Genomic DNA, 17,741 nt, shown 5'->3' on the forward strand with positions numbered 1-17,741 from the left:
ATCTAAGTGAATCACCTCTGATATTTTATACCAGACCTGTTTGAAGGGTTGTTGGTGTCATGCAAACTCTTACTTAATTTACAATGCTTGGGGGGCTTTGTGATATGCAGATTACCAAAATCAAACTGGCTTGTGGATGTCAGAGTAAATATTTGATTACATCTAGTCAGATGCACCATTATTTTGTGCTTTTCAAAAGCACAATTATTCAAAATGCTTAATTAAAGGGATCTCCATGGTGCAGCAAATGAAGGCTCTAGTAGTCTAACCTTTCACCTTCAGTTCAAATTGGTCACAGGCAAAATGATTTACTAACATCAGTTTAGACCACAGTAGCTATTTGTCCACTCCAAATCAATAAGCCCCACAGTTTGGTACTGATATAATTGTCCACAGATGTTCAGGAGAGTCCTAGCATTGATTAATCCTACCAGACCCTGACTTCAATAATCAGTATGAGTCATTCATCCAAAGATGTTCTTAAAGGGGGAGGGAGTGTTTGAGTAACAAAGCATCCAAGAGGAATTCTGTAACAGTCTAAAGCTGAATACAGATGTAGATTTACCAAAATTACTAGTGTTTATTGGGTGCTCAACTTGAGTCACCTTAAAGGGGCCTGCTTTTCAGTGGGTTGGCGCTCATTGCTTTCTGAAAATCCACCATCTTCAAGCTAGACCCCCAACAATCACTATTCACTTTTGAAAAATTAGGACATCATTTTTAGAAAGGAAAGTTAGAATTCTTCTGAATTTAACTAAAAGGCTAGGCTATTCCAGGTTTGCTTCTGTGGTTTTTGAGCCTCTCATGAGCCCAAGTGTGGGGTCAAAGGGATAGAGTTGGCAGTCTCTACTGAAATGAAACTCTGGGCTAGTGCAGTGAGGACATTAAAGGTTAGGACTAAAGTGTGTTACTAGAGCTGCAATGTGTGAGAATTCAATACTGGTATAATAGAGGCAATACAGAGTTATTAGCAGGCCTAGGTGTTGTGCATTAGGATGGAGGTGTATTGTCAGTGTGGAGTGGGGAAGCTTGCCCAGTGCACCTAAGTGATTAGAGACTTTATCCTGGGAAACAAATGAGTCCACTGCTGCATTAATTTGCGTCTGGAAATGCTCCTTCCAGCTTGATTCCCTTTAGTCACCTGTTGCTTTTGCTTATGTTATTAAAGTTGGTCCTATGTGCAAGCAGACTGAATCCTGTTATCACATTGTATCCTCACTCTGCTAACATGCAAGAAAACACATTGATTGAGATGGTTTTACTGTATACTTGGCTAGTCCTCAGACAAGCCATGTTTAGTGGATGCAATTTATCATCATTAAGGGAGTAACTTGTCATTAAATGTAAAATTTAATTTCTCTCCATTACTTGTATTGAGAGTTACTGGAAATAACTTACTTTGTGGCATTCATGAAGCAAAACAGGTGCAGAGAAGATTTAATTGCCCTCTTCCTTAGTGGAAGTCAGGTGCCAAAATCAAACTGCCAGTAACAGGCAAGATAGAAACAACAGTAAGAGGGGAGGCATTGCCTATAGAAGCCAGAACCTCAGGCTCCAGAGAGCAAGGAGGTGGTGAACTGTACTCTTGCAACATTGCACTATTCCAGCTGCATGCTCCTGTATCCTAACTGATGCCGATATGTGCCAAGATCTGCTATTTCATGTTCATCTCTGATTCAAGCCTGTCTCAATAATCCAAATCATTCTAGGCACATTTTCATTTGCTTTTTAATATTATAGTTGTAGAAAGACTTATAAACAGATACTAGTATAAAGGCCAAGATGAACTTTATGTACATGCAAAATGCCTGGTTTAGAATTATGGGAAGAAGGGTGGAGGGGTGGTTAGAGACAATTGTTTTCCAGTGCAGTTTATGCTGCTAACAAAACCTAGCCCTTTTCTACCTGTTTTTTGTTTTAAATGTGAGCTCAGCTATCAGCCAGAGGCCAACTTAATTATTAAAAAAATGCTTTAGATTCGCCAGACTCCACAATTGAAAAACCAAATTTCTATTCAAACATGCTCGTTTAATGGAGACACATGATTGAGGGAGAAGGAGCCAAGGAAATAGGAAATGACTCTAGAAGCTGATGTTTTTTAAATCATTGCCTACGTCTTAAAAAATAACCCAAGGCCTGGGAAATTGTGCGTGTACTCCTCAGACAAGAGTGTGACTAAACTGTTCTAGCGGGAGGGGGTGGGGGTCACACCAAAGAGAAGCGGAGTACTGCTGAGAATAGAGGTGGATGCGAGGCAAGACTGAATTTCATACATGTAGCTCCCCTCCATGCTAAAAATGTGAGCTTTGAACCCCAGCAGAAAGGCAGCGGCAGCTCGTCTCTTGATTTCCCCCAGCCCCTTTTACAAACTGCAGGTATCGCCGGGTGCTTTGGGTCAGAGCCTGCTAAATCCGAAATAGCCCCCGTGGCATTGATGGGGATGCTCTGGCTTTACTCTGGAGGGAACCGCACCTGCCCCTTGGGTACCTGGGTTAGTCACAGGGCTTTGCTCTGCCATCTGCCTTTGTCGTTCAGCAAACTCCCAGAGCAGGCAGGGCAGGGGCTCGAGGAAGGGACGATCGCTTTACATCGAGCAGCGTTATTTAAATAACTATATTCCTGCTCCCTGGGGAGGTACAAAGCAGCAGCAGCCGCCCCGTGAGTGAGTGAGAGAGAGAGCGCGCGAGCGGAGACTTCTTCCCCGGGCAAGGGGAGGATCGGAGAAGCTGGGAACTCACTGGCAAACAGCATCAGCTGCTGCACCTGAGTCTGGTTTCTGCGCTCTGCTCCGCTCGGCTTCTCTCTGGGGGATTTGTAGAGTCACCAAAGCAGCAACCACCATGACATCAGCTGAGGGCAGTTTAACGCGCACTGAAATATTCATTACCTGGCAATGAGGCGCTGCCGCCTTGCAAAGTGATCAGCCGCAGCAGCTGTGCTGCCTGCACTCATCCCCCCCCCACCCCCTCTCTCGTTTGCAGCCGAGGGGCTCAGTTTACTCCTATTGTTTCTAAAGCCGGGGTGCGGTCGAATCCCCGGGAGCCCCTGATGGCGCTGCCCCCGCGGAACCCCCTTCCTCTGCCCCGCGGCTCTAGCAGAGAGGAGCAGTGTAAACGGACCTAAGGGGGGAGAAAGAAGCTAAAGTTGCCCGCGGCCGCCATGGCCTTGGACGGAGCAGCCAGCGAGGCGCTGGGCTACAGCAGGACTCCTCCAGGGTGCGCTGGGCTGTGAGGGCATCGCTCTGCCGCGGGTTGGCTTGCGCCGAATCAAGCCGTATGAACGTTCCGTAGGCGCAGCGGAGACGCTCTCGTCGGTGGGCAATGGAAACGGGCTGGAAGTGGCGGGGAAGGGCTCCGAGCTGGAGTTGGTGACGGATCTCTCCCCGCCGGCCCTGAACTTTCCATCCTTTGCAAGGGACTCGTTAGCCCGGAGGAGGGGACGTGGGGGACGAATTTCCAACCTCGCAGCCTCTGAAGGGGCAGAGTGAGCCTCCTCCCGCCTCACTACAGAGCGAGCGGTCCCCAGGCGCGGTGAGCTCCCGGGCGTCAGGTAAGGCAAAGTTTTACAGCCTCTCTCATCCCCCGCTCGCTAGCTGTCGGTGTGATCGTGTCTAGTCCGGAGCAGGCGGGAGAAACACTTGTTACCTCGCAGCCTGTTTCCCTGGATCGCATCCCTCAGCCGTTATGTGAAGAGACACCCCCCGCCAATTTCGTGTCTTTGTGTTGCGCTGTGTTTTGGTGGGGGGTGGGAGGGAAGCAGCCAGCCTAGCCTGGAAGATCAATATTTTAAATACAAAGTGAAAGCAACAATCGAACTAATGCCCCACTGCCCCCCCATATCGTTTCTCTTCTGTTTTGCAAGGAAACTTTTAAAAAAAATTTTCCCTGTCAAATGGCCCAGGGAGAAGGGGCTTTTTCGGCGAGGTCGCCCCGATTTAATTTCTGTGCTGGTGGTCATTTAAAAAATCTGTTAAACCCCCGGTCCTTCCCGTGACCCGGTGCCTTGGCAATATGACGAGATGGGGCATCCCGCAATGGCCGCACGTTGTAAGTTTCTGACAACTTGTAGTTACCTTCCAAACGCAGCTTTCGGTAGGGGCACGCTCGATCCCGCGGGGCATGCCAGAGAGCTGCGTGAGTTTGGGTAGGGGCTCGCGGGCCTGGCCTCCCTCCCCGCGCTTAGGCGTGCAGTCCGCCTAGGGAACGGGCGGCAGAAACTCGCACCCACCACCCCCAGGACAAGCTGAATCTTATTGCTAGGGTGCCAGAGATGCGCATCGCTCCTCGGGTGCCTGGTTCATTCACGAGCTTGGCGCTGCAGAGGCTGCCTGTAGTAACACCCCTCTCCGGGGAGGGGTCACAGCACAGGCCCCGCCTGTCTGTACACACACGGGGTGTCTGGCCAGCGCCTCGGTTTCCAGCCGAACCTCCTGGCATGCCAGAGCAGGGGAAATCTTCGCCCGCTGCGCTGGGCTCCCAGCTCGGACAGGCTGAACCGGCGAGCCGCGGGCTGGGGGAAGGGGCGAGCCATGTGCTGCCAGCTGGCCGAGCGGCGTGTCCCCCGGGCCTGGGCGGGCGGGGTTCGCTCGCACCGCTGGCGGCTCGGCCGCCAGACACCAGACGGGGAGGCCCGTACAGACCAGGGACCCTGTGCTGCTTGAGCTGGCTGTAGGGGTGGGTACCTGTTGCAGGCTACTCTGTGTCCTGGCATGCGCGTGTTGGAGGTAGGGAGCCGTGCGGATCCCTTTCTCCAGTTCGGGGCTGCTAACGGAGCGGTATCAAACTGGGACCTCTCCTCCCCGAGCGCGAACAAGGGGTAACACCGCCAGATCGCGCAAGAGGGTCTGTTTAAAAAAATAGGAAGCCATACGGAGAGAAGGTTCTTTGCAAGGATAGTTTGATAAGTGGGTTTTATTGCTTAACCTACCACTAGTTGCAGTTTCAGTTGCTCCTGTACAAAAAGGCTAATATTTATTATTTCTATGGTGCCTTCGGGGTACCTGATGATTGAAAGGCAAAGTCTGTCCTGAGGACAATGTAAGCTAGACAATGGAGGGCAAAGATTAAAACGAAGATGGATGAGGACCAGGAGAGAGGCTCTCATTGTGTATACGTTTGGGTCCTGATTCTGCAATGAGAACCATGAAGTGGCCTTCTGCCTGCATGGAACTCATGACAGGATCAGGACCTTGGATGGTTCCTGTTCGTTTGGAGTATCTTTTTTGGGTGGGGGAAGTGAATTTGAATTAATATGTCAACATACTGTACTAACAAAACAAAATAGAAATGATCAATTTGAGAGCATAGTAGGGTAATCAGTAATAGCCAATGTGGATTTATTAAGAATAAGTCATGCCAAACCAACCTACTTTCCTTATTTGATAGAGTTAATAGCCTACTGCATAGGAGGGAAGCCATAGTTGTGGTATATCTTGTTTTTTAGGAAGGCTTTTGACACAGTCCCATATGCCATTCTCATAGGCAAACTAGGCAAATTACCAAAAGCTGGGTGCATAACTGCTTGAAAGAGCACACTCAAAGTATTTATCAATGATTCACTGTCAGTCTGGGAGGATGTATCTAGTGGGGTCCCCATGGGTCTGTCCTGTGTCCACTACTAGTCAATATTTTCATTAATGACTTGGCTAATGGAATATAGAGTATCCTTAAGATTTGCAGATCACTCCAAACTGGGAGGGTTGCAAGCCCTGTGGAGGACAGGCTTAGAATTCAAAATGAGCTTGACAGATTGGAGAAATGATTTGAAGTCAACAAGATGAAATTCAATAAAGAAAATTGCAAAGTACTATAACTAAGAAGGAAAAAATCAAATGCACAACTACAAAATAGGGAATGAGTGGCTAGGTAGTAGCACTGCAGTATAGCTGATCACACACTGAATATCAGCCAACAATGTGATGCAGTTTTGAAAAAGGCTAATATCATTCTGGGGTGTATTAACAAGTGTCACCTATAAGATAGGCAGGAACTGTCCTGCTCTATTTGGCACTGGTGAAGCCTCAGCTGGAGTACTGTGTCCAGTCTGGAAGCCACACTTTAAGAAACATATGGACAAAGTGGAGAGAGTCCAGAAGAGAGCAACAAAAATGATAAAAGATTTAGAAAACCTGACCTGCGAGGAAAGATTTTAAAAAGAACTGGGCATGTTTAGTCTTGAAAAAAGAAGGCTGTGGACAGGGGGAGTGGAAACCTGATAACTGTTTTCAAATATGTTAAGGGCTGTTTATAAAGAAGACAGTGATTGATGGTTCTCTGTGTCCACTGAAGATAGGACAAGAAGTCATGGGCTTAATCTGCAGTGAGGTAGATGGAACAACTTTCTAACTATAAAGATAATTAAGTTCCGGAATAGACTTCCAAGGGAGGCTGTGGAATCCCCATCATTTGGAGCTTTTAAAGAACAGGTTAGACTAACAACTGTCAGGGATGATCTAAATGTACTTGCTCCTGTCTCAGGGCAGGGGGGCTGGACTAGCTGACCTCTCAAAATCCCTTTCAGTCCAAAATGTCTATGATTCTAGTTTTGCTTATATGTTGTATGCGCATCCTCCATTCTTTGCTTGTTTGTATCTTTAGACTGTAAATTCTCCAGGACAGGAATTATCTCTATGTTTGTGCAGTACAGTGGGGTCTTGTTTCTCCTCTGAATCTTTGGGCACTGCCATAACATAAGTACTTACTACTAATAATTAATATTTGAGAGAGAAGCAGAGTCTGGTAAGAGGTCAGCCATGGAAGAATATCTGAATGGAGACCAGTTTGAAAGCTGCATTGTATGTAGACTCTTGGAGGGTATTCCAGTTCTGAGGGCTCGTAGTCACCTGCTTAATGTGGTGCAATCTGCCAGTAGCAGAGTTTCCAGAAAGATCTGCTTAGTGCTACAGGGTTTTACTGAAGTGGAGATATCATTGTTTGTAGGTGCACCCAGCATAGCTGTACCATCACATGAAAAATTCAGAGAGACCAAAATGATCACAAGTCAAAGAGTATTTCTTCTGGCCTTGAGATCATGATGACAAAGATGAAACCATTAAAGCACCTGGAGAAGTTTTAAATCGCAGTGTAGAAAAGAAAACATGAAGGAGTACTTCCCTGAGGCAATGGCAGTAATGGAATAATCAATCTGTTGTTACTATTGCATGAGGCAACTTCTTTTCTCCTTTAGAAAGATATCAGAAAGTTGATTCACTCAAACTGAGCTCCTATAGAGGCCAGCGTTTTCCCATGACTCAAGATCCCTGGTTGGGTGCCAAAAGACATAGCTATAGATATTTATTTTAAATGGTGAGCTTTTCCTGGGGATTTTCATTATAATGATAAAGGCTAAGTAAAGAAGTCTGTCTTAGTGAGACAGGGTAAGTGCCACCCTCAATCCTTCCTGTGCCATGTGGGTGTAAAACACTACTGCTGGTATGGGAACCAAATTCTGATTTGGGAGTGGCTTACACCCACTTTGCACAGTCCTAAATGGCTATGCAGGGTGCAGAGAGACTAGTGAATCAGGCATAATATTCAGCTGTGGAATATTTCAGTTTGCCTTCTCCTATCTGGGATGTGCATGAGGAAGAGGACAGTCTAGAATGTGGCATGACTAGTGATTGACATGCCCAGGTGCAGTAATACCGGCCTAGTGCAAGTCTTCAGGAAAGGTACAGAGACTAGGACGAACACACCTGTCCTAAGGCTGCAGCAAGCTGCCTGTGCCACCACCCAGCAACAGTGACATATTGGTGAGTGGAAGGGATGTTTAGGAAGTAAAAGAGCATGAATAACTTAGTGGAAATATCAGTGTGAGGATGGCTTTGCATGCCAAGAAATCAGCTGCTCTGATTGCTGGAGTATATGTTTGCATTTCTTATTATTTAACATTGTGTTTTTTAAATATATATTTGCTTCCATGATACGGGCTGTAGGGAGTGCAAGTTTCTTCTGGAGTGAGAATTGAGGTGAGCAAAGCTGCCACTTGAGTAGATGACAGAGACCAAGTTGAAGGGGAGGATGCATAGTGATTACAGAAGAAATGACATGGTGGTTCTGATTTTGACAAATGTCATATTCATGTCAATGTCCTTGCATCCAAGTCTTTGCAAATCAAATGCCAAATGACTCCTGGTTTTGATTTTGGATGCCAGGCAGGAAGCAGGGAACGGCCCCACTCTTGTTAAGGCAGATAGTAGAAAAAGGAAGAGGACTGAACTTCCAAAAAAGTATAATGTACGGGAATGTGTCTGTACCACAGGAGCGAGGGTTTGAATTAGGCCTCATCTGCAGTGGTTCCTAAGAACAGTTTAAAAAACAAAAACAAAAACTAGACAGAACTGCTTTCTAGCTAATGAGTGTCGGGGGTATCTTAAAATAAATAAAATACAATATTGAAATGGAAAATGGCTTTTTTGACAAAACAGCTTTTTACAAATGAGGGTTTTTTTAATAAAAAATTATTGGGTTTTCAGGTTGTCTTTTTTTAAAATTAAAAACAAACCAATGGACCAAAACAAACAAAAATAACCTTTCATTGAAGTTCTTCAGTGGAAAACAAATCCTTTTCTGACCAGCTTGATTTGACTGGCCTGTGTGGATAGCCTCAAATTATATAAGAGCAGTGGCTCTCATTGGTTGGTTGGTTTGTTCTTAGCGGGATGGGGACACAATAGATGCTTTTGTTAGAGCGTCCTCTAGTCTCAAAAGTATTGTTTTGACAAACTCTTGTAACACAACTTGGTCCCTGTTCATACTGTCCAGTCAAAATGTGTTAGCCTCCCATTTGGCTTCAGGGGAGTTCAGGCCTAATTTTGATGGCAAACTCATGGTCTCTTCTCTTCTCTTTTTTTTCTTGTTCTCTGTGTTTGTACATGGTGGTCATGGTGGGTAGGGGTCTAGGTGCTACTGTAATACAACTAAACAGTAATTAGCCTTGCCTTTTTAATTAACATTTAAACAAATGGGAAACAAACAGTTTAGTTATTAACATTCAATTAAAATAAAAGTATTAATTGTACAGTGTTTTTTTTTTTTTTTTTAAGTGAGAAGAAAGAAAGTGTGAAGCTGAGGAGCCTGCTGATGAGATGATGAGAAATGATGAGAAATATGAAACTGTGTGCCTGTGTTAACTTATGAACTGTGAGGAAAAAAGCAAAAAAAGAAGCTCTCATGCAGGGCAGAGAGGAGAGGAGGGGCAGAATAGCAAGAGAGTGGATACTGCTGAGAGGATAGAGAAGAGAGAGAGAGGGAGAAGGCCATTGCCATATCTATCTCTCTCTAGTCCTAGAGGGAGTCTGGTGCTGAACAATAAAGAAGGGGCAATGTAGCTGAACTCCAAACTGCGTGCAGTGCCTGGGGACTTCCCTGTGTAACTCTTGGGTTCTCTGGCACAACGCAGGGTTCCTTATGTAACTAGAGAGTTTACAGTTGGGCATAGATTCAGACTCTTCAGAGAAGTCCCAAGTTAAGTGGAGGGGAGAATCCCCTTCTCTTTCTCTCTCATGTCCCTCTTGTCTTTCCCCTTATTCCCATCTGCCTCCAATTTGTCTGGTGCAGCTGCTCCTTGCCACTGCTTAGTGATGCTGCAGATTTCATGAGTTTTCAGGCTCATATAAATCAGCTGTTTCTGATCTGGAACCATAACTGTGTTTGAGGGGAAGAGGGAAATCTGGATCTGGGTTCCTCAAAATTAGGGTGTGCAGAGGTTTGGAGGACCCCATCTCTAGTAGTGCTGCAGGTAGAGCTTGAGAGATCGTGTGTCACAGAGCAGCCTAGATTTCACTCCAAGTGCAAAATGGGTTGAAATGTCATCAGGGCCCATAGCTCCTTGTCATCTGCTCTTTTCCTCAGTTATTCTGGCAGAGGAAGTCACCTGCTCTGTTCCTTCCCAACAGATCCCACCTGACATGTTGCCCAGTAACAAGGAGGCTGTGAAGGCAGCATAGTGTAATGAGTAACTACAGCTGGCTGAAAATTTTCCAATGGAATGTTTTTCCATCAGAAAATGCTGATTCATCTAATCAAAATGTTCTGCTGTGTAACAGTGTGTCCTGCCCCTTTAAGGGCCAGAAGGCCTTGGGTCAGCCAGCCCTGTCTAATTAGCCCTGCCCACTACACATGTGTTGGGGTTGGGACTTAAAAGGGGCCAGAGTAGGAGCCAAGAAGACTCTAGCTAGTGGGACCAGTTGTTCAACAGAGGACAGAAGCTGCAGCTGGGCTGAGAAAACAGCTGTAGGTGCGTGTTGTGGGGAGCAGGACTGGCTCCTGCATGGAGGAAAAGAAATGAAACCAGTTCTGAGAAGGAGGACTGGGGGGTCTCCTGACTCAAGTGCACGGGAGATGCACTAAATGGGGGTTGGGGCCTGGAGGGCAAGAGTGTAAGGACTAAGTAAATTGAACCCCAGAAGGGGAGAGTTTTAATTACCATTGGGTTGTGAGAGTGGGAAATTGAGGCAAGATGCTGCAGTGTCACCTCTGGCCAGAAGAGGGCATGTGGGAGGCAGCCCGTGGGAATGTGTTGGTTCAGAAGAAATTTTGTTTAGAAAAAAAATATCAAAACATTCCATTCTGGAACCCTTAAGGGGTGGGGGAGTTGAACTGACTCTTTCATTTTTTTAAATGTTGTTTTCCATTATAATAAAGACAACACTGAAATGAAATGTTTTTATTGTAATGAAATGGTTTGTTTTCAATGAGTCTTCCTCCCCCCAAATCATTTTGTGGGGAAACATCAAAATTTGATGTTTCATTCCTATCTGGAATTAAAACAAATTTGAAAAACATGGAATTTCCCATGAAATAGAAATTCTGGTTCCCACACAGCTCTGAAAGTAACTGTGGGGCTTGTTGGATTTGCCTCTCCATGAGAGCTGTGATCAATTGGTTAACAAGGGACCCAACACACCGATTGTATTCTGCCACCTTTCTGCTCTAGGGAATCCCCTTAAAGGGCAAGATTGTTTCACAACACTACACTACGTGTATATCGCTTTAAAAATAAATAAAAGCAATGAGATTTTTTTAACCCCCAACCCCCCCCCCCCGCACCCATGGCCTCCAAGGAGTACTGAGAGCTCTATCTTAAAATTGATTTAATTTGTCAAGTTTCTTAAATGTATTGGCTGCCCTCTGTGCAGATGACTTTAAACGCAGATCCCTTTTAAATGTAAGTGGTTTAGGATACAAGATTTGCTTGATCTGGGGCTGTGCCTTTCTCTTTCTTTAGAACATAAAGAGTCCCAGCTGTTGCTGCTGCTGTTGCCATGAGTGTGTATGTGCAGGCACAACATATGTCTTGACATCATCACTGTAGAATTTTAAATGTAGTGCTTGCTCTCTGATTACATGTCCTTTTATGCTCATTGGGCAAACTGACCCCAACTGTTCACAACAGCCACTGGAATTTTTCTCCTGTAAAATTTCCTTCACTGTTCTAGTGGCAACTACTGTAATAATGCTGCTTTGTGTGTTTAGGCCCTGGGCTTGCAAGCATGGTGGCCCACGGTTAACTTCAAACACATTTGTACAGTGCCTAGCACAAGTGGGGAAAGACAAACAACACAATGCCTTGCCAAGGGCTGGGCTGGGCTGGACTTGCTTTGTGTGTGGGCTGCACCACAGTGGCTGAGGCTTGAAGTGGAAGCCTTTGTGGTCCCTGGGCAGAGAAGCTTCTCTGACTGTGTTGAGCTAGTAGGAGCTGCACTGAGATTTTATTATATCCACTCTCTTTTTTTCCAATAACTTGCCAGTGGACAGACTTGCAGGAACACTGGGACATTTTGTTCTCTTTCATAGACCTGGTATATTGGAGGCTGGGGGCTAATTCCTCCAGAGCGGGGAGAGAAGGGTGTATGTGTGTGGAGGGAGAGCTTTGAACAACAGGCTAATCTTTACACTGTCTTTGCTGGATTTAATGGACACAAGCAAGGGTCTGAGAGTCACTGAACTGTCACAGAAACATACTTAGGTGATGAGTGTCTCTCTTGGTGTATCTGAAGTACCAGATTTCTGGAACTGCCGTGTGCGGCAGTGGTGAGTCAGAGCTACTGTTAAAGGGGACCACCCTCAAAGAAGTACTGAAAGCCACCCATTAAAACAACGGTACATGAGACCAGCCCTAGCAGTGTGCTCTTTAGGTGACCGGAGGTGGGTTTCTTCCACAGATACAAGAGCCTCTGCCAGACATTGACAACTTCTAAAAATAACCTATTTCAGTGAGACCCCATTAAACCTTGCTGCCCCTTTCCTGTATTTATTTTCCCATTTTTGTTTGTTTAGCATCTAACACATGCTAGGGGCTTCTCAAACACAGGGTCAAGATTCCTGCTCTAAGGACCTACTGTCCAGATACTGTGGGCAGACAAGAGATGGGACTCAGCTAAAGCAAAGGATTGAGGAAGTGGTAATTCTCTCCTCTCCCCACACCACCACTCCTCCCTTAGTGTTCGTTTTTCTCTCTATTATTCCCTCCCTTCCCCGCCCCTTCCTTAGTGATTACCAAGAGGCTGGTGGTGTAAGATGGTCTTGTGCAGCTCCTCTCCCAATTCCTGACCAGGGGTCTGGAACAAGTAAGAAGGCTATCCCTCTTTTTAAAAAAACACAAATTATCCCAAGTTTCATACTGGACTCATTTTATATGGGGTTGGGACTTGGGTAGTCTTTGCATTGCTTAGTGGATGTCCATGCAGCATGGACATTTCAATAAAGCTGATCAGACAAGGCTGCAATGGAAATAACGCAGTGTCTGAGGCTCATCTTGGGCAAGCTCCCAAAGGCTCTGACGTTCATGAAAACTATCAAAATCTCCTCTTAAGCCTGAAGGATGGGGCAGAAACAAGAACAGCTTTTCTTTTGATTGAAACTACAGAGCCAGGAATGTAGTGAAAAGCTAACCAACGGCCTTCAAAACTCAACAAAGGCTGAAGTTTCAGGTGTCCTGTCTTTAATCCACATTGATTTGTCCCATTCCTCAGCCCAGTCTGAGGGTTTGACATCACCACTTCTGAGAAGTGAATTGTGATCTCACCAGTGTCATAGATGAAAGAATCGAGGAAGGAATGAGGCTGAAGAGGAAAGAGAGACTATTTTATACATAAATCTTGGTAGATTGTAATGATGGGGAAGGAAACATGGGGAAAAAATGACTGGACAGCTTAGTGGGACCTCAGCAACTGATCAGGAATGTTTGCATGAGTGGGTGTGTTGTGGCTGTTTAACTACTGAACATCCAATAAGTTGTAAAATAGTTTGTTTCATGGCGGGTATTTTTGTTTTTCACTTTGTATCTATCTTTCTTTGAGCGAACGAGGTGGCAGTTTTGGTCTGACTGTTCTAAGTAGCCCTTTCTTCCCTTCCTCTTACTACCCCCAATTTTTAAAAGGTTTCAACAAGCAAGTGATTAGCCACAGCGTGCCCACAGTGTTACTATATCAGGCAAAGTGTCAGTTTCATTAGCTTGAACAGCTAGTGGGCCTTGGAAAGGTCTGTAGCAGAGAAGTGCCTCTCCCTGAGAGTTAAGTGAGCTTTGTGCAGACTCAGCAAGGACACTTTCTCTCTTGATTTGGATGAAGAGAAAAATGGGTTGAAAGCTTTTGCAGCTGAGACTGCCTAGAGCGACCTGTGCTTCTGGAGCACCCTTTTGGGTTTTTTTTGAGATTTGCCCTTCCAGCCCCCTGCTCCACAGCTGTAGGAACGGACAATACGCCACACAGGTTTTGTTGCAAACACCAAATGCAAACACACAGACTGGAACTGGAGTAGTTAGAGATGGAAAAGAATGATTAAATCCTTGGCGTTCATCCCACTGCATCATCTGCATGTGTCTGGTTCGTATAGGGATACTGAAATGGATTTTAGATCGAGTCTGGGTATTTGAGGGCAGGGAGAAACAGAAATTTGGGAGGGCTTTAAAATATAGCTTGATTTCTGGTATTTGTGAATTTCTAGCTTTTAAATCAGTAAGCTTTTTTTTTTTTTACTGAATTTGCCATGTTTAGCTTTTGCATCCAGAATTCTTTACAGGGGAAAGCACAGCTTAAGGAAAATAGAGGTGGCTTTTCTTTTTGCTGGGAGAGGGAAAATGTTAAGCGTTTGATGGACTGAAACAACAGAAAGATGTACTGTAGGCTAGTGTTTCTCAGTGCGTGGTACCAGTCCCTGAGATCTCCCTGACACAGTTTAGGAAGGCAGTAAGCTGGCCCCTGATGTCAAAAAGATTGAGGAACACTGCTCTAGGCAAGTGCAGGGCAAATTCACCCCACACTGTGCTGTCAATGCACAGCAATCCGGGCCTGCAACTCCCTGCTGCTCTTCCAGTGCTGCTCCTCGTGCCAGTAACCCACAGACTACAATCCTGAGCAGTTAGTGATCTGACCCGTGTGTATTTGAAACTAAGATGACATTCTTATTCAGTACATAAAAAATGAAGCTGCTGCCTCTGAATCAAGTCCCCTCTGTGGATGTCTTTGAAAGTTGCAAAATAAATTATTGTGTGACTCTTGTTCATATGTGGAGTAGCCAGAACTTCCCATCCTGGAAAACTTCCATGCAGGATATGTGTATGTACAAATACACTGCCACAGGGTGATAGATTCTAGGCCAATATATGAGCATTCAGGGCTCCTCTTTGAGTCATTCTGATGATAGCTGCTTGAAACCAGCATGAAAGTGCAGTGTAATTACTGATGAGTCATACTAGCAGGTGGATCTTGTTAGGTCCCACCAGGGTATAAGAGGAAAGGATGTAGGGTCTGGAACAGAGAAGTCCTGCAGGGAAAATGCTAGGAACAGCTAAGTATAGGGAGGAAACTTAGGCTGAAGTCTGTGTCACCTAGTGGATAGGTCACTGGACTAGGACTTGACATTGGAGTCACAGTTGTGCCTCCATTTTCCCAGCTGTGAAAGGGGATGATACTGACCTCTTTTGTAAAACACTTAAAGCGCTGTGGGGAATTGCGAGTGCACACAGAGCCCAGGCATGGGTGGTGGGGAGCATGAAGGATAGTGGTATGGATGGGGGAGGGACATGGCACAGACAGAGCCTCTGATGTGGCAGAGGAGTGAATGGGAGGGCACAGATTGGGGGGGAAGGGGCAGCCGAAAGTCCCTGAAATAGAGAGGGGTGGGAGGGTGACCCACAGGGAGCTTATGGGGACGGGGGGAGGGAATAGAGGGATGCAAGAAGCCGCTGGTGTGTGCAAAGAAGCTTCGTGTACATATACAACCAAGTATGTGACACTGTAGTGAAGCCAAAGCCCAGGAAAGGGTGAGTTTGGACTACATGAAGTGTGCTAAAGTGTTCAGAGCAGGAGGGGAATCCACCTCCTTACAAACTGCTGTTCAGGTCAGGTTGGATCCTGCTCTCTGTGAGGTAAATAGTGAAACTCCCATTGACTTTAATCAGAGCAGGCTTAAGCTCTAAGAGCCTGGAGAGTCTCCTATTGAGTTCAGCAGCCTTTGGGTCAGGCCTCGAGTGCCTAGCCTTTCCTGAAGCTCTTTGCCCCTCTATGGCAGCAGCACAGTGCCTGTTTGTGTGTTTTAAACACAGCCCCCTCTGCTGAGTAGAGTCCGCCCGCCATTCAAAACACAAACCCACGCAAACCGCACACGCTGACTTCGTGCGTGTGTTCATCTTCCGTGTCGCTTGAAGGAAATGTTTGCCTTCCAGAGAGAGTGAGGCCTCCCAAGTGGAGGTGATTGCTAATGACAGTAGAATTAGATGGTAATTAGCTGATCAACTGCAGAGACACTGTGCTGGCAACTTTGGACTTTACCCAAGGAATTGATCTCTTTTCCCTCTGTGTACTGAGTTGTATTCACAGCACACACATACAGACAGAGATGAAAAACAGGAATACTCTTGCTGGAAGGTTGCACCATGACACACTTATTTCTTAGAATTCAAAATCGCACAAGAACCTGACAGCTGAGAAAGGGAAAACTGGCTGCTTCCTAGGCTGTGAGGCAGGACTCACCCCACCTTGCATGAGAATGGCTCTTTACAGACTGACTGTGCAGGGGCCCTATAGCCTGCAAGCAGGACCAGGACCAGGCCTGCCCCCCTCCCCTTGCTCTCCACCCCCGTTCTTACAGCGATAGCTTACAATTCCAGCCCTGTCCTCAATACACCACATACTGGGGCAGGGCTGCTCTTTTTTCATTCCGTGTGTGTATGTACAGTGCCTGACACAGTGCAGCTCAGACCCCTGAGTGGGGTCTCTAGGCACTACCCCGGTACAAATAATAAATAGCAGTAATAATACTCAATATGGCTGACTGGATTCCTATTAGCAGCCACCTAGAACAGCAAGGAGGTGGATCTTTCTTACCTCCCTCAGTCTCCCATTGTAAATAGTGCAGAGTTGGGGGAGGGGAGATGTATCTTACATTTGGCAACTCGGCGTTACAGGAAAAATGGCTTTCTGAACAGACACTGTGCTTCTCAGTGTTAGTACAGTGTTGCAGCAATTTGCATGCCCATCATTGAGGCAGGAGGTCATGCACTGCAGATTATACTGAGGACACCCTCTTTTCCCCTTTCTTTTCTGCCAAGATGGGCAGGGGAAAGGTGCAAATGTATGTTTCCCCTCTGCCCACTTTAGTGCACTGGTCAGGAGTAGGGTGACCATATTCCCTATGCTGAATATGGGACACTGGGTAAAATTATTCCTGTTCAAGTGAGTTCAATGGCAATCCATCAGAACTATGCAGTACAAATGTTCAAATTAACGTCAAATTGCACAGGCGCCGACTTCCCCTCTGCCCGGTGGGTGCTTGACCCACACCCATTCCACCCCTTCCCCCAGGGCCCTGACCCTACCCTGCCTCTTTCCGTGAGCACGCTGCATCCCTGCTCCTCTCCCTCTCTCCTGGAAAGTCCTAAGTGCTGCCAAACAGCTGTTTGGCGGCAGGAAGCACTGGGAAGGAGGGGGAGGAACAGGGACACGGCGCACTGGTGGCGGCAGAGAAGGAGGCTAGGAGGGGGGAGCTTGGCTGCCGGTGGGTGCAACCACTAATTTTTCCCTGTGGGTGCTCCAGCCCCGAAGCACCCACGGAGTCGGCACCTATGTTAAATTGACTGAGCCCCTGTTAAATAAAAATAATCCAACTACGCAGTATTTCTTTTTATCTTCTTATCCTTAAGGCTTTAGGGATCACATGGGGAGGGGACACACACACACCCGACCCGACCCAACCCTCCCTACCCAGCCCTTTCCGCCCTCCATGCCTGGCTGGGCCCCTGGGACAAACCTGCCTCTCCTGGTACCTGCCACCGCACCTTCCCAAGTCAACCCACTGGGGGCAGGGCGGGTGGCACGCCAGGTCACATGCCCCCTCCTCAGATTTCTGCCAGGGTTCACACCAGGATGTGGCCAGCAGCAGCCTTTTGGCGCTGTGTGGAAGGGAAGGGAGCCGCTTCAAGCCGCAGCAGCTGGGGGAGGAGGGATGACCTGGCCTGTGTCTTTGCAGAACTCATCTCTTCCCCCGCCTCCCCCAGTGGCTCGAAGCAGCTTGTCCTTTCCTGCCGGCACAGTGTGGAAAGGCAGCTAACACCTTCAGGCTGCTGCTGGCCACTGACGTAACCCAGCCACCTCTTGTCAGCCGGCTACAGTGTGGACAGAAAGGGGTTAAGTCCTAAACACTGAGAATGCATTGTGTACCAGGGCCCAGGGAACCCGACTGCAGGGGCTTCAGCAAACCCGGCCAGACAGGTGGGTCAGCAGAAGAGGGTGCCTAGAGGAT

The 17,741-nt window shown here is 46.7% G+C and overlaps 1 protein-coding gene and 1 long non-coding RNA gene across 14 annotated transcripts in view; one reads left to right on the forward strand and one right to left on the reverse strand.

The window, feature by feature from the left end:
- Positions 1–2,174: 2,174 nt before the first annotated feature.
- LOC120368743 lies at positions 2,175–4,288 on the reverse strand. The gene is made up of 2 exons (XR_005582755.1): positions 4,073–4,288; positions 2,175–3,769 (listed from the first exon to the last, which is right to left on the reverse strand). It is a non-coding gene; the product is annotated as an uncharacterized LOC120368743 (long non-coding RNA).
- The window catches only part of CDH23 (cadherin related 23), a 509,234-nt gene continuing 494,161 nt past the window's right edge, over positions 2,669–17,741 (forward strand). For 5 of the 13 annotated variants that reach the window (XR_005582753.1, XM_039481214.1, XM_039481216.1 and 2 more), the window contains exon 1: positions 2,671–3,549. The gene's annotated coding sequence lies outside the window, so the exon portion shown is untranslated. Of the gene's footprint in view, positions 3,550–10,185; positions 10,237–17,741 lie in introns of those variants that run through there. The other 8 variants (XM_039481198.1, XM_039481201.1, XM_039481222.1 and 5 more) reach the window with 7 other exon arrangements.

Source organism: Mauremys reevesii, linkage group 7, assembly GCF_016161935.1.
Source record: "Mauremys reevesii isolate NIE-2019 linkage group 7, ASM1616193v1, whole genome shotgun sequence".
NCBI classification, from domain to species: Eukaryota; Metazoa; Chordata; order Testudines; family Geoemydidae; genus Mauremys; species Mauremys reevesii.